Below are 16,254 nucleotides of genomic sequence, written 5' to 3' on the forward strand. Positions count from 1 at the left end.
AGTTGTTGAGTATATTCAAGGCTGAGATCGATAGGTTTTTGGACTCTCAGGGAATCAAGGGATATGGGGATCGGGCGGGAAAGTGGAGTCGAGGATAAAAGATCAGCCATGATCTTATTGAATGGTGGAGCAGGCTCAAGGGGCCATATGGCCTACTCCTGCTCCTATTTCTTATGTTCTTATCTTCTTATGTAAAGGGCACAATTCTAAAAGGATACAGGAACAGAGAGTTCTGGGGGTATATGTACACAAATCATTGAAGGTGGCAGGGCAGGTTGAGAAAGCGTTAAAAAAGCATACGGGATCCTGGGCTTTATAAATAGAGGCATAGAATACAAAAGTATGGAAGTCATGATGAACCTTTATAAAACACTGGTTCGGCCACAACTGGAGTATTGTTATCCAGTTCTGGGCACCGCACTTTAGGAAAGATGTGAAGGCCTTAGAGAGAGTGCAGCAGAGATTTACTTGAATGATTCCAGGGATGAGGGACTTCAGTTATATGGATAGACTGGAGAAGCTGGGGTTGTTCTCCTTGGAACAGAGACGTTTGAGAGGAGATTTGATAGAGGTATTCAAAATCATGAAGAGTCTAGGCAGAATAGATAGAGAGAAACTGTTCCCATTGGCAGAAGGGTCAAGAACCAGAGGACATAGATTTAAAGTGATTGGCAAAAGAACCAAAGGTGACATGAGGAAAAACTTTTTTACACAGTGAGTGGTTAGGAGCTGGAATGCACTGCCAGAGGGGGTGGTGGAAGCAGATTCAATCGTGGATTTCAAAAGGGAATTGGATAAGTAATTGAAAGGAAAAGATTTGCAGGGCTACGGGGATAGGGCGTGGAGTGGGACTAGCTGGATTGCTCTTGCATAGAGTGGGCACGGACTCGATGGGCAGAATGGCCTCCTTCTGCGCTGTAACCTTTCTATGATTCTATGATAGTGGTGACAGTGTCAAATTTTTATGCCATGGCCACTTGAACTGTAAGAAATACCCACTAGACAATGATAGCTTCTGTCCTCCCAAACTTGGACTTTATTTGTTGAGAGTATTTTGAGGTAATACTAAAATGAAGTAGTAGTGATTGCAGGTTAGTCACCAGTGGTGATAGTGGTAGGGGAAATTAAGAGTAGCATGAGACATTAATGCATATTGGCAAAACAGTAATTGCAAACTTCAACCAATATATGAATAAGCCTGGTTGAAATACTAACCCAGTGTACATTTAAAAGCAACTGACAAAGTGGAGGCAGGCAGCATGTCCCATTTGTTGAGGTCAAGACTTGATTACGAAGGCAAAGCTGGAACAGCAGTCTTTTAACGCTGAACTGCAACAGAATGGATTCATTTTCGTTTTTACCGCCTGGGTGTTGAACATCGCCTGGGCAGAGTCCAAAAAGGAAAATCGCGAGCGGAGGATTGTACACCCATAAGGGAGCCCGCCTGATTTTCAGCTGATGGAAAAAATATTGGTAGGCTCCATTATGGGTGTCCAATCCTCTTATTCTTTTCTCTGTGCTCCACTCAGGTGATACTTAACGCCCTGGTGGTAAAGATGAAAATCTGCCCCAATGTGTCATAGTGGGGAAGTGCAGTAGCACGAACACACTGTGCCTTGGATTGGTCAGGCCAGGGCCTACACCCATCAGCTTGAACACGATAATCTTGGCCATGCCACTGTTGGAAGCACCATACAAAGGTCCACTGATTCCCCTTTACTTAAGGTGGTTGAGGGAGAAGTTATCCTCACACATAGTTTCAGTGGCTGGTTTCACATTCACTCACTCACCTGACGAAGGGGATAATCTCCAAAAGCTTGTGATTTTAAAATAAAATTGTTGGACTATTACCTGGTGTTGTAAGATTCCTTACATTGGTTTCACATTGGCAAAGGGAGCAGCCATTTCTCCAATTATTTCCAGAAAAAAATGTACTGTGGAAAAGACGGCAGATTTCTATTTGTTTTTGTGCTTTGTTAGAAATATAAGCTTTTGAGACGTGAACTTCTATGAAATATTATATTTGGGACTGCTTATGTCATTTTCTTATACCAGAGCCTGTAAAGTACTTTCCTAGTATGTGTTGATTCTTTTTATGAAAAACAAATGTTTAGCACAGACGACATAGCGAGATCATTGGAAAAAGGGAAAAAAATTGCCAGCTATTAAAGGGACCCTGCCTTCATGAAATTTGTAAACATGCAACATGATATAAATTGAGTCAAGATGATACATCACGTTGCTTGTACCTAATATCTTCACGATGCATGTCTCTGTCAGCTCTTGTATCTCCACAAACAAAATAGGTATGCTAACTATTTTTCAGGAATGTAAGGAATCTTACAACACCAGGTTATAGTCCAACAATTTTATTTGAAAATCACAAGCTTTCGGAGATTATCTCCTTCGTCAGGTTCCTCATTTTTAGGCCCTTTAAAGGACTATTGAGAAAAATAAAGTATTGACACATTTGTCGATTTTCTATTATTTCTCACTCACCTGACGAAGGAGATAATCTCCGAAAGCTTGTGATTTTCAAATAAAACTGTTGGACTATAACCTGGTGTAAGATTCCTTACATTTGTCCACCCCAGTCCATCACCGGCATCTCCACATTATATTTTTCAGGAAGGCAGTGGCCCTTTAAAGGACTATTGAGAAAAATAAAGTATTGACACATTTGTTGATTTTCTATTATTTCTTATTAGGCTCGATAGGCTTGTTATCACTTAGCAGCACTGGGAGCTTTGATTATTGTTCTGCTTTAATTGACTGACCAACTCATGTTTTGTTTGTATAGAAACACATATAGCGACAAAGTCTTCACCTAAATGGTTTGAATGCTATACTTGTGATTTCCTCATTTTTAGATCTGAAAGTCATAAATTCATATCCCGTGGCACATAGATAGTGTAATGCATTTCACCTGTGCACTATGAGGTCAAAAGTTCATGAAATTTTATTGGCCCAGAGAGTTACAATACCTTTTATGGGTTGAATGCTGAGAGTTTGTGTGTGTGTGTTTGTGCTTAAAAGCTCATTTGGGGAAAAACCAAGAATAGCTTGCATATCCAAGGAGGTAACCTTTGGCCTTGTGTTAGCGTTCCTATCTCTGAGTTAGAAGGTATAGAGTTCAAATCCCGCTCTAGACAGTCCCGGCGAATGGAGCCCAGAGCTCCGGATCAGAATTCTGGGTTGACATTCAGTGGGATATTTGCATCTGGTGGGTGTGGGTGGCCCCTCCTCATCACATAGGGTGTGGGAGCCCATAAAACCCTCTTACCATAAAGGACTAATCATCTTATTGATCATCTGATATAAAGATGGAAGAAGCATTAATATCACGGCCTGTCAGACTGTTAATCAGCCTGCGAATCCTTCCACCACTTCACACTATTTTCCAAGGGAAGACAAGAACATCTCAGGAGGTGAGGTACTTTGATGAAGACTCATAGTCTGCACAACCTAGAAAGTAGCTAATACAGTAGACTGGCTGACCCATGTGTAAGTCTCTGTGTGGGATTACAAATATCAAAGACCCATTTCTCTGACTGGTTGGATTAATCTTTAGATTCTGAAATGGTACTATGCATTTGACAAAATTTCTCACAAAAGGCTACTAGTTTTAATCAATGCAGTGGCAATTCAGAGTAAACCTTAGGAATGAATAAGAAATTAGCTGAAGGGGAGAAAATAGTAAATAATCATTAAAGGAATTATGTTCGGATGTGGAAACGTGCTACATGAGACACCCCAGGGATAAGGACTGGGACCACTTCTGTTTCTGATATGCATCAACAACTTGGATTCAGAAACTCAATGCAAATTGGTTAAATTTGCAAATGATGCCAAACTATGAGAGCTAATTGATTCTGAGGAGGCAGCTCAGGAAATAAAAAGTGAGTTGTACAAAATATGTATGTTGATGGAAGAATGGCTGCTGAATTTTAATAAGGAAAAATATAAAGTAATGCACTTAGGAATAAAAAGTGGGTAACACGTGCAATTCATTAATGGTGTTGAAATAGCTAATTGAAAAAGATCTTCAGGTCTTTAACATCTCCAGCTACTTAGGAACAGCAATCAACAAAGCAAATATACTGCTGAAATATAATGCCAAAACAGTAGAGTACAAGTTGGAGGAAGACATATTCAAACTGTACAGAGCTTTGACCAAAGCATACCTTGAGTAATGTGTCCCATTCTGGTCACTGAGTTACAATGGAGGCATTCAAGCACTAGAGGCAGTTCAGCCACATGGCTGATCCCTAGGGCATAATTTTAGCATGGAGCCGGGAACTGAGTGGGTGGGTAGATTATCGTGTGGGAAACCTGTAAGTCAAGTGAGCTGGAATCTGCGATCGCAACTCAATTGAAGGCAATTGATTTTACTTCCGGCTTTCCCGCGTGACAGCCAGCCAGATTGACAGGCTGGCTGCCTGTTGGAAAGGAAAGCAGCCAGGGGGCGGATGCCAAGTACATCTGAGATCTCTGGGGGCTGTGGGGGGGGCGGGGGTGTCTGGCATCGGGGGTGGAGGGGGGGGGGGCGTCTCGGGGTGAATGTTGGTGTATTGAGTTTTTTTTTTACTTTTCTCATGGTTATTTTTTCCAGAATTCAAGTTCACAACTTGGTATTTGAACTCACAACCAATGGATTGCTAGTCCAGGACCACAACCCTCTATTTTGCCATTCTCTTATCGAAAAATCGAGAGGGTGGTAGGAAGTGCAATGAAATGAGGTGCTGGACAGATACTGAATAACATTGCTTTTAGTGAGCTCTCAGTCTGTGTCTGGCAGCAGACTATGTCACTCATTTGGTTGAAGTTAATTTGTGCACAACCTCGAACAGAAAACATGCCGTTTAAGTGTACATTTTTTTCTGGATTTGGAGGGAAAATAATTGCCTTATCTCTAGGCTTCAGTTGGGAAAAAATTACAAGGAAGCAAAGTGAAAATTTCGTGTTGTGCAATTTGATGTAGATTTCTAACCAAAAGTAAATGCTAGGTGTCCATGAAGTTTAGATTGAATTCAGAATTCTGCTTTGCTCAGATAAGCAAACAATGTTAATAAAGGCCCCTCAGTGGATCTTCCGTTATCTGCACTCCAGTTATCTGCCTGTCCATTTATCGACCAGAATTCTCATGGACGAACGTAAGATGTTAGGTTATAGAATCATAGAATCATAGAAAGGTTACAGCACGGAAGGAGGCCATTTGGCCCATCGAGTCCGCACCGACTCTATGCAAGAGCAATCCTGCTAGTCCTACCCCCTGCCCTATCCCCGTAGCCCTGCAATTTTTTTCCTTTCAAGTACTTATCCGATTCACTTTTGAAGGTCATAATTGAATCTGCTGCCACCAACCCCTCGGGTAGCACATTCCAGATCCTAACCGCTTGCTGTGTAAAAAAGGTTATTGTGCAGCCTGCTCATATTTCATTAGTTATATGTACTCCCTGTCCTTTTTTTGATAAATAAAAGCTACAATTTGTTTTACTTTGCATTGTCTACATCCCTCCCCATATGAAAATTTGTGGTGATTCAATAATCTACCGATTTCTATTACTTGAACGTAAATCAGTGTCAGAACAGTGGGAGGCATTCAAGGAGGAGATAATGAGGGTTCAGAGCAAATATGTTCCCACAAAGAAAAAGGTTGGGACTCCCAAATCTCGAGCCTCCTGGATGTCAAGGAGTGAACAAGGTAAGATAAGGCAAAAAAGGGAAACTTATGTCAGATACCGAGAGCTCAATACTGCAAAAGACTAGAGGAGTATAAAAAGTGCAGAGGTGAAATCTAAAAGGAAATTAGGAAAGCAAAGAGAGGGCATGAAAAAATATTGGCAAGTAAAATCAAAGAAAACCCAAAGATGTTTTATAAATACATAAAGAGCAAGAGGATAACTAAGGAAAGAGTAGGGCCTATTAGAGATCAAAAAGGTAACCTATGTGTGGAGGCGGGTGTCTTGGGTATGGTTCTTAATGAATGCTTTGCCTCTGTCTTCAAAAAAAGAGGGGGATGATGCAGACATTGTAGTTAAGGAAGTGGAGTGTGAAATATTGGATGGGATAAACATAGTGAGAGAGGAAGTATTAAGGGGATTAGCATCTTTGAAAGTAGATAAATCACCAGGCCCGGATGAAATGTATCCCAGGCTGTTAAGAGAAGCAAGGGAGGAAATAGCGGAGGCTCTGACCACCATTTTCCAATTGTCTCTGGCTATAGGCATGATGCCGGAGGAATGGAGGACTGCTAACATTGTACCTTTGTTTAAAAAGGGAGAAAGGAATAGTCCGAGTAATTACAGGCCACTCAGCCTAACCTTGGCTGTGGGCAAATTATTGGAAAAAATTCTGAGGGTCAGTATAAAACATCATTTAGAAAGGCACGGATTAATCAAGGACAGTCAGCATGGTGCTGGGTCCGCTGTTATTTGTTATTTATATTAATGATTTGGATGAGAATTTAGGAGGCATGGTTAGTAAGTTTGCAGATGACACCAAGATTGGTGGCATTGTGGACAGTGAAAAAGGTTATCTAGGATTGCAACGGGATCTTGATAAATTGGGCCAGTGGGCCGATGAATGGCAGATGGAGTTTAATTTAGATAAATGTGAGGTGATGCATTTTGGTAGATCGAATCGGGCCAGGACCTACTCCGTTAATGGTAGGGCGTTGGGGAGAGTTATAGAACAAAGAGATCTGGGAGTACAGATTCATAGCTCCTTGAAAGTGGAGTCACAGGTGGATAGGGTAGTGAAGAAGGCATTCAGCATGCTTGGTTTCATTGGTCAGAACATTGAATGCAGGAGTTGGGATGTCTTGTTGAAGTTGTACAGGGCATTGGTGAGGCCACACTTGGAGTACTGTGTACAGTTCTGGTCACCCTATTATAGAAAGGATATTATTAAACTAGAAAGAGTGCAGAAAAGATTTACTAGGATGCTACCGGGACTTGATGGTTTGACTTACAGGGAGAGGTTAGACAGACTGGGACTTTTTTCCCTGGAGAGCAGGAGGTTAAGGGGTGATCTTATCGAAGTCTATAAAATAATGAGGGGCATAGATAAGGTAGATAGTCAAAATCTTTTCCCAAAGGTCTATAACGAGGGGGCATAGATTTAAGGTGAGAGGGGAGAGATACAAAAGGGTCCAGAGGGGCAATTTTTTCACTCAAAGGGTGGTGAGTGTCTGGAACGAGCTGCCAGAGGCAGTAGTAGAGGCGGGTACAATTTTGTCTTTTAAAAAGCATTTGGACAGTTACATGGGTAAGATGGGTATGGAGGGATATGGGCCAAGTGCAGGCAATTGGGACTAGCTTAGTGGTATAAACTGGGCGACATGGACATGTTGGGCCGAAGGGCCTGTTTCCATGTTGTAACTTCTATGATTCTATATGATTCTATGATTCTATGGATTTGTTAAGGGAAGGTTGTGTCTGACTAACTTGATTGAATTTTTTGAGGCGGCAACAAGGAGGGTCGATGTGGGTAGCGCATTTGATATAGTCTATATGGATTTTAGCAAGGCTTTTGACAAGGCAGATTGGTCAGAAAAATAAAAGCCCATGGGATCCAAGGGAAAGTCGCAAGTTGGATCCAAAATTGGCTCAGTGGCTGGAAGCAAAGGGTAATGGTCAACAGGTGTTTTTGTGACTGGAAGGCTGTTTCTAATGGGGTTCTGCACGGCTCAGTATTAGGTCCCTTGCTTTTGGTGGTATATATTAATGATTGGATTTAAATGTAGGAGGCATGATTAAGAAGTTTGCAGGTGATACACAAATTGGCCGTGTGGTTGATAGTGAGGAGGAAAACTGTAGACTGCAGGAAGATATCATTGGACTGGTCAGGTGGGCAGAAAAGTAGCAAATGGAATTCAATCCAGAGAAGTGTGAGGTAACGCATTTGGAGAGAGCAAACAAGGCAAAGGAATACTCAATAAATGGGAGGATACTGAGAATTGTAGAGGAACAGAGGGACCTTGGAGTGCATGTCCACAGATCCCTGAAGGTAGCAGGTCAGGTAGATAAGGTGGTTAAGAAGGCATATGGAATACTTTCCTTTATTAGCCGAGGCATAGAATATAAGAGCAGGGAGTTTATGCTAGAACTGTATGAAATACTAGTTAGGTCACAGCTTGAGTACTGCGTACAGTTCTGGTCACCACATTACAGGAAAGATGTGATTGCACGAGAGAGGGTACAGAGGAGATTTAAGAAGATGTTGCCAGGATTGGAGAATTTTAGCTATGAGGAATGATTGGATAGGCTGAGGTTGTTTTCAATGGAACAGAGGAGGCTGAGGGGAAATTTAATTGAGGTGTATAAAATTATGAGGGGCCCAGATAGAGTGGATAGGAAGGATCTATTTCCCTTAGCAGAGAGGGTATTAACCAGGGTGCATAGATTTAAACTAATTGGTAGAAAGATTGGAGGGGAGTTGAGAAATTTTTTCACCCAGAGGGTGGTAGGGGTCCGGAACTCACTGCCTGACAGGGTGGTAGAGGCAGAAACCCTCATCGCATTTAAAAAGTACTTGGATGTGTACCTGAGGTGCCATAACCTACAAGGCTATGGACCAAGAGACGGAAAGTAGGATTGGGCTGGATAGTTATTTTTCGGCTGGCACAGACACGATGGGCTGAATGGCCTACCTCTGTGCCATGAATTTCTATGATTCCATGATTATCCATGCCAGTCTGCATTGAGGCTGCATGGGGAGGAGGGCATGAGGAGATGGCTCCGGATTCAGGCCAGGAATAAGGAACATATACCAGGGTGAGCAGGAGAGAAGCGATTTGATGATCAGTGCAATATAAGTAATATTCATATTTTGAACTTCCTAACAACACCAGCATTCGCATTAAAAGATGAAAAGCATTACGGGTGTCCCTGACCGTTATATTCTGCTACATATGGGAAAGGTGATAGATTCAATCAAAGGGCCTGTCAACCACTGCTGAGGGAAGGTTCAGCTGAGGAAAAGGAAGGATCTTTCGGAGCTCTGGTGTGGAAAGTAGATTTATTAGAGCAGATATGACAAGAGAAGGACAAAATTAGAGAAAGAGATGAAGTATTTACTGGAAGTGGGGTGGGGAATAAACACAATCCAAACAGTTGTGGGAGTCTGAGTTTGTAATAAATATCTATGGAAAGCCTATTGCCAAAGATGGAGAGAGAAAGCCAGGAAAAGAAGGGAAGTGATGGCCACACAAAAGCAAAGAATTGATGAGAATTAGAAACATATTTGGATTGCTATAGTTTATATTAGCAAAAGAGCCAAGTTATTATAAAATTTTATGATTCTTTCAAGTAACTTGACTGCAGAATATTCCAGAAATATTTCAGATTTTGCCACCATTCTTAAAAATATAAGCTTGTGCACATACTCAATTTTGATTCAGGATTTGAACAATTTATTATTTTCTATATATTTAATTTAATTGAGTGATGGCTGGAAGGGTGAATAGAGACCCAGCGCAAAGAACTCTCAGCCAAATGTTTGCCTGAGAGAACTGAGAGATCAGCTGCAATCCCTGAGCTTTTATTGGGATGTGTCAATCACAGGTTTAAAGGGCCAAATCAACTTCGACATCAATCTCGCCTCTGTTTCACTGGCGAGTTTGTGAAGTTATGGGAAACCTGTGCAGGTAAGGTTAAATTAGTTTCAGGTTCAGAATCCACAAAAAATTACTTACCTTAAGTATTTCAAGTAGGTAAATTGCCCCGTTAACGATGCACTCGCCAGCAGTAATTGGGGACGCAAATCCATTCTCGGGGGTTAAAATCACCCCCTTTGTGTCAGGGGTCTGAGTTTTCAGGAAAGACTGCAAAACCTTGGGCTTTTCAACCTTGAAAGGAGACATCTGGGAGATGATCTTATATATAACATAGTTAAAGGTAAATCCGGAAAATTACTTCTAACTAAATTATGGAAGTAGGACAAGGGAACACATGTTCAAACTAGTAAAAGGCAAATTTGGGAGTGAAATTAGGAAGTTCTTCTTTGCACAAAGGTGTAGATTTTGAATATCGGGTGGCTGTCTGGAGTAGCATATAGGCTGGCCGCCTGATAGTGCCGATTGGAGGCCTGGCTCATTATGAAGGCCAGGCCTCGTTACCATACCCCTGGTGGGCTGCGGACAGAAAATGGGCACCATTGAGTAGTCTGCTGGTTCCAGGCTGGCGCAATTTCAAGTGGCCCAGTGGCTGGCCCGGCCCAGAAAAATGGAGGTGGGGGATGGGGAGGAGGTCCGTTCATGACGGTCCCATTGCAGCAGCTCCTGCTCCTCCTGACCCCAAAAATTAAATAAAAACATACCTTTGCGCTCCTCTTTGGCTGGACCGCCAGATGAAACTGGGCGGAGCATCCACGGTGCTTGCTCTGTCCAGTTCTGTCTTAAAATGACAAACAGTTTCCTGTGTACATCATGGCACCCCAAATTAGTAATTTAAAAGGGCCGACTGCCTGACACAGGCGGGTGCTTTGTCCGCCCAACGGTAGGCCCTTCCGAGGATTACATGGGCCTCACCGTCAGCGGGAATGAGGCGGTAAGTCATTGCCCATTATTTTTGGGGTACCACCTCCTGATGGGTGCCCTCAAAATCTCATCCTGAGTGATCAGCATGTAGAATGAACCTCTAGGTAGAGTAGTGGAGGTGATGGGCTTGGAATTATTTAAGAAACAGTTGGATGCTGCAACGGGGATGAACTAAATGGGCCGAATGGCCTTGCTCATCTTTATTTATCTTGTGATCTTGCAAAGGAATTATTTGACGTTACTTTTAGCAAGGAAACAGGAATGCTTCTGAGTATTTATATTTACTCTGCAACCTAAGGACCAGCCAACAGTGTTGCTTGATTGGCGTTATGAGTCTTACTACAAGGATATTGAAATCTTCTTGTGGAGGCATAGGGTGTGACTGAGGTACTGAATAAGTACTTTGCATCTGTCTTCACAAAAGAGGATGAAGTTAATGTCACAGCAGAGGAGGGGGGAGTAAAGATATCGCACAGGATAAAAATAGATAGCAAGGAGGTGCTAATAGGTTGGCATCACTTAAAGTTAACAAGTCACCCGGCCTAGATGGGATGCATCCTAGATTGCTGAGGGAAGCAAAGGTGGAGATAGCAGAAGCACTGACCACAATCTTTCAATCCTCCTTGGATATGGGAGTGGTGCCAGAGGACTGGAGGATTGCAAATGTTACACCCCTATTCAAAAAGGGGGAGAGGGATAAACCTGGTAACTACAGGCCAATCAGTCTAACGTCAGTGGTGGGAAAACCACTAGAGACCATTGTCAAGGACAAAATTAATTCTCACTTGGGGAAGCATGGGTTAATAAGGGACAGCCAGCATGGATTTGTTAAAGGGAAATTATGCCTGACTAACCTGATTGAGTTCTTTGATGATGTATCAGAGAGGGTTGATCAAGGTAGTGCAGTAGATGTATAAATGGACTTTCAAAAGGCATTTGATAAAGTACCACATAACAGACTTATTCAGAAAATAGAAGCACATGGGATTATAGGGGCGGTGGTAACTTGGGTACGTAATTGGCTAAAGGATAGGAGGCAGAGAGTAGTGGTGAACAAATATTTTTCTGACTGGAGAGAAGTATGCATTGGGGTCCCCCAGGGGTTGGTTTAGAACCATGGCTTTTCTTGTTATAAAAAATGACCTGGACTTGGCTATAGAGAGTACAATTTCGAAGTTTGCGCAAACTTGGCAACATCGTAAATAGTGAGGAGAATAGTAGCAGACTTCAGGAGGACATAGACGGACTGGTGAAATGGGCAGACATATGGTAGATGCAATTTAATATGGATAAATATGATGTGATGCATTTTGGGAGGAATAACATAGAGAGGCAGTATCATCTAAATGGTACTATACTGGGGGGAGGGGGGTGCAAGTGCAGAGGGACCTGGGGGTGCATATTCACAAATCTTTGAAGGTGGCATGGCAGGTCAAGTTGATAAGGCAGTTAAGAAAGCATGTGGGATATTTGGCTTTGTAAATAGGGGAATATATGCTTTATATATGGCGCTTTAAATAACCAAACTACTTTAAACCAATTCTACAGCCAGGGATGAGGGGCCATTTATTTGGAGAGACTGGAGAAACTGGGATTGTTCTCCTATAGCAGAGATGATTAAGGGGCAACCTGATAGAGGTTTTCAAAATAATGAGTGGTTTTGATAGAGCAAATGTGGAGAAAGTGTTTCCTCTGGCAAATGGATTGGTAACCTGAGGTCATAGATTTAAAATAATTGGCAAAAGAACTAGAGCGGAAATGAGGAGAAATGTTTTCACACAGAGGGTTGTTAAGATCTGGAATGCACTACCTGAAAGGGTGTTGGAAACAGATACCATAGGAACTTTCAAAAGGATATTGGACATGTACTTGAAGAGGACTAATTTTCATGGGGAAAAAGTTGGGGTGTGGGACTAAATTGGACAAAGAGCCGGCACAGCCACAGTGGGCCGAATGGCTTCCTTCTGTGCTGTAAGATTCTATGATTCACTGCAGCCAAATTTTGTTCCCATTTTATGTCTTTTTTTTTGGTTTCCCTGCTCCACACACTAAACATACCCCAGCTGAAAGGACAGGAAACCTATCCCAACGCACTCAGCAACTAAGGGGCATGTGAGCAGAGATTCTCGTGACTCACCTGCTGATTTTGTCTTTCTTCTTGTGAGGAGTTGCCTGACCTCTGCCTGGCACCTACCCATTACAGTATTCCTGAGACCTAGAACTCAACACTCTGAATAGTAAACCCCAATCCACTTCCTACTACTCAGCATGCCCGAGTACCAATGTGTTGCTCCACTCCACGAATGGGTGACACTTTCATTGTTCTGTCAAGTGCATCTTTCTGTTTCATTAAATGACATATTTTCTAAGTGCATGATTTTAGAATCTTTTTTTTGTTATTTATCATTTTCTAGTGCCACTGTACATGTGCCCATATATCAATTTGCTATGTTCCATTTGATTAACATTATGGTAGTAGTTCTAATTCATTATGCAGTCCCACAGCTCTATCATCTGATTGTAACACCTGTGCCCAGACAAAGTTTTTTTTGTCCTACTTTTCTCTTTCTCTTTTAAAGGCACTAACTTTTCCTTAGCTGCTATTCTAAAGGCACCAGCAGTCCTCTGCTGCTTCAACCTAATGTTTATTCTTCATGTCCAAGTCTATGCAGTGAGTGTCACATGCTATTTAGTTATGAACGACATCAACAATAATTCCCACCTTGTGGAGCAACACATTGGTACTGCATAAGACTGCATAACCAGTGTGTTTTTTTCTCCAGTTTATCCTGATTTAATAAACTCTTACCTATCATTCCTACTTTGTACTGAATTTCTTCAAAGGGGCAACTTCATATGATAGCCACTTACTGTAAAAACTAAAGGACCCATGTAGGCATTTGGAATCTTTGGTAGTGTAATACATTACATGCAGCAGCATGTTGTAGAACATATGAATAGATGTTTCATTATTCATCTGCATACGAATAGAAATTTCATTGCAGCAAAGAGGTGGCAAGTAGTTCCAGCCCTCTGGTAAGCACCATGAGCTTTGTATAGTCAAGCTAAAATGCTCAACAAAAGCACTAAAGGTACATTGGGGGTAATTTTCAACTTCAACACCTGGGCAGTCATGTGTCAAAGTGGATTGCCTGGCCTTTATAGAATTTGCCCGAGTTTCTTTCCATTCTGCCACATTACTGCCCACGCAGTGAATTTGAAAATGATCCCCATTGACTTCTAATATAAAGTTCACCGTTATTTCAATTTATGGTGTGAATCCAAAGTGTGATCATTTGAGGGATGGGGAAGAACAGGTCATATATATTTCAGTTTTCATTATTGAAAGTTAACCTACATACTATTATTTTCATGGAGACATTAGAGGCTAAAATAGCTCATGTGTCTTTTGCTAATTGTTATTACAAACATTCAACCCTGGCATCATAGGTTAGTGTCTCTGTATAAGAATAAAGCTGCCTTTCGTCCAACTAAGTGACCAGATGCAGCACTAGCATGGCACCAAGCCCTACAGATCAGGAAGATCACAATTCAATTGCAGATCTCTGTTCGCTTACCTCATCCAAGTTGAAATGCTACATTTGCTTTGGGATAGGGAAAAGAAAAAACATCGTTAGGGTTCCTACTGCTGATTACTATTCTGTGACCTCTACAGGTAAGTATATTATGTGGATGTTGGACAAGCAAGTTTGGCTGCAATGCAATCAACAGTTGAATAGTCTGTGGATAATCACTGTCCAGGCTCATACATGAAAATGAACACTTGTGCAAGAGCTTGGAGGATATCTGGCATCTGTGCAATTCTAACTCAGCATGCATCATCATCATCATCATCATCATCATCATCATCATCATCATCATCATCATCATCATCAACAACAACAACAACAACAACAACAACAACAACTCCCTGCATTTATATAGCGCTTTATATGTAGTAAAATATCCCAAAGTGCTGTACAGGAGCATTATCAAACAAGATTTGACACCGAGCCACATAAAGAGATATTAGAACAGGTGACCAAAAGGAAGGTTTTTAAGGAGCGTCTTAAAGGAGGAGAGAGAGTTAGAGAGGTGGAGAGGTTTAGGGAGAGAATTCCAGAGCTCGGGGCCTAGGGATCTAAAGGCACGGCCGACAGTGGTGGAGCGATGAAAATCAGGATGTGCAACAGAATTGGAGGAGTGCAGAGATCTTGGAGGGTTGTTGGGCTGGAGGAGGTTATTGAGGTAGGGAGGGATGAGGCCATGGAGGGATTTGAAAACAAAGGATGAGAATTTTAAAATCGAGGCGTTGCCGGACCGAGAGCCAATGTAGACCAGCGAGCACAGGGGTGATGAGTGAACAGGATCAGTACCCTCAGAAGAGGAAGAGAGAAAACTGGAGGGGAATAAATTGTCTTCAGAATCCTGGAAAAGACAAATCACTTCGGGCTAGAAATTGGGCCGTGTAGTGCCCGTTGTTTCGGCGCTGAAGTGCCAAGATGGTGTCTTGGCTGCGCATGCACGTTTCTAGTGTGACGTGCGCCAGATGCCATCTTGTTATAGATGTTAGCGCATGCGCAGGGAGCGAACGCCTGCAGCATGTAAAGTAAGGAGAAAATGCGTACAATCAGTGTGCAACAATGATTTAAAGTGATAGACACCATTTTGAAACTTAACGCTCAACTCAGCGCACAGTCTTAACCACAACCATCTGAACACGTCTTTGAGTGCCTGGAGGAACTCCACCAATGCTATTTAAAGGGACCATGCAGGATTTACAGGTTAGTTGCTGGATTATTGCTTTTGGCTGCTGATGCATTTGTACCTGTTTTTGGAGGTCTCCTATACTTGAATACTAGGACTAGGGGACATAGCCTAACATTTAGAGCCAGAACGTGCAGGAGTGAAGTTAGGAAACGCTTCTACACGCAAGGGGTGGGAGAAGTTTGGAACACTCTTCTGCAGGCGACAGTTGATGCTGGCTCACTTATGAATTCTAAATCTGAGATTGATAGATTTTTGTGAACCCCAAGGGTATTAAAGGATATGGGGCTAAGATGGGTATGTGGAGTTAGGTCACAGGTCCACCATGATCTCATTGAATGATGGAACAGGCTCCGGAGGCTAAATTCCACTGCCACTTGCTGCCTCCTGTAACGGGTCACCTTCTCCTGCAAGAAAGCGGGACCTGTGTCTGGGTGATAGGCCTGCCATGGTTGAATAGCTGCCATTGTGAGTGGCCTGTGAGTTGTGGGTGGGCAGCTTGCAACAGTAGTAATGTGTGAGGGTGAGAGGAGGCATCTGATTGAAAGAGTTGAGTACTGATGGAAAGAGTTTGTTGGTATATGGGTGATGGGGGGTCTGGTGCGTGGAGCAGTGAATGCAGCTAGTGATGCATTTGGTAGGAGACGCCACTTGACAGTTGACCTCACTCACCTTGAACCCTCGTGTCAAAGCATTGAACTTTTTCCTGCACTGCATCCATGTTCATGATGCTGTGCGCCTGGCGTTGACTTTGTCCCCCGCTGCCTCCCACTGCCTTTTGGGCATATATCTGGAGGGTCAATGGCCCCTCACCCCCTGCGGATATAGGTTGTCCCTCCTTCTGTCCACCTCTTGCACCAAGGCCTTTAATGCATCAACAGAGAAACTTGGTGCACGCACTCTTGCAGGCCTGGTACAAACTCAGATCAGCAGATTGGTGAGGTCTG

General features: G+C 42.5%; 1 protein-coding gene across 1 annotated transcript in view; it reads left to right on the forward strand.

The window, feature by feature from the left end:
• Positions 1-16,254, forward strand: part of dcc (DCC netrin 1 receptor) — a gene marked incomplete at its 5' end in the record, with an annotated part of 787,692 nt that overhangs the window by 195,031 nt on the left and 576,407 nt on the right. The window lies entirely within an intron of this gene.

The sequence above is a fragment of the Heptranchias perlo genome, chromosome 1 (genome assembly GCF_035084215.1).
Source record: "Heptranchias perlo isolate sHepPer1 chromosome 1, sHepPer1.hap1, whole genome shotgun sequence".
Taxonomy (NCBI): Eukaryota; Metazoa; Chordata; class Chondrichthyes; order Hexanchiformes; family Hexanchidae; genus Heptranchias; species Heptranchias perlo.